We start from the raw sequence: 700 nt of genomic DNA, 5'->3' as shown, positions 1-700 counted from the left end.
AGGACGCATCAGGTCCACTAAGATCGTGACAGGACACCTTTCCTTGGGGGGTATCCCCCATCCCTACGTCTTCCCACTTGATGACAGATGGGAACTATAAATTTTGGGCGAAACCCCCCTCCCCATTCCCCCATCACCTTAAGTCTTCTCATATGGGGACTATAAATTTTGGGCGTACCCCCCCCCCCCCCCCTCCCTCTCATCCGGTCTGATGACCTTTTTAGGTCAGGCCTTAAATACCCGTGATCTCTGACGAATGACGAATTGTTTGAATTTCGAATTTCCTGCCTAACGTACGTTTGAATTTCCCGCAAAAATTTGAATCCACCAATCAGAACGCTCCAATTCCAACCGTCAAAAGGTACTTGAAGGCCCATATAGCCTACTATAGTTCTAGCGAGGGATAAACAACTATTGGGAAAAAGTACAGAAACTCGTTGGTTGAGGGATCTTCTGCGGAGTAAACGTACATATCAATCTTTAAGCCAACGTAGTCATGATTATGTACTACCACGCATTCGCACGGGAGCGCTTTAAGCGTTACTTTGTAAATACATGTCTTTTAATCTTCATTTAATGCCAGTTGTATTTTATTGATAATACTTCTTCTTATTGTCTTGTAAACTTGCACGTATACGTGCAAGTTTATGCCTGCGTAACTTATGAATAAAGATTTATCATCATCATGATGCTGTACAAG

At 43.1% G+C, this 700-nt stretch overlaps 1 protein-coding gene across 1 annotated transcript in view; it reads right to left on the bottom strand.

Annotated features, from left to right (window-relative positions):
- Positions 1-572: 572 nt before the first annotated feature.
- Positions 573-700, bottom strand: part of LOC138014929 (E3 ubiquitin ligase Rnf121-like) — a 16,933-nt gene continuing 16,805 nt past the window's right edge. Inside the window, exon 8 of the mRNA XM_068861819.1 lies at positions 573-700. This exon is cut by the window's right edge and continues 184 nt beyond it. The gene's annotated coding sequence lies outside the window, so the exon portion shown is untranslated.

This window comes from Montipora capricornis, chromosome 9 (genome assembly GCF_036669925.1).
Source record: "Montipora capricornis isolate CH-2021 chromosome 9, ASM3666992v2, whole genome shotgun sequence".
Taxonomy (NCBI): Eukaryota; Metazoa; Cnidaria; class Anthozoa; order Scleractinia; family Acroporidae; genus Montipora; species Montipora capricornis.
The sequence above is the reverse complement of the archived record's forward strand: the minus strand, read 5'-3'. Positions and strand labels throughout refer to the sequence as shown.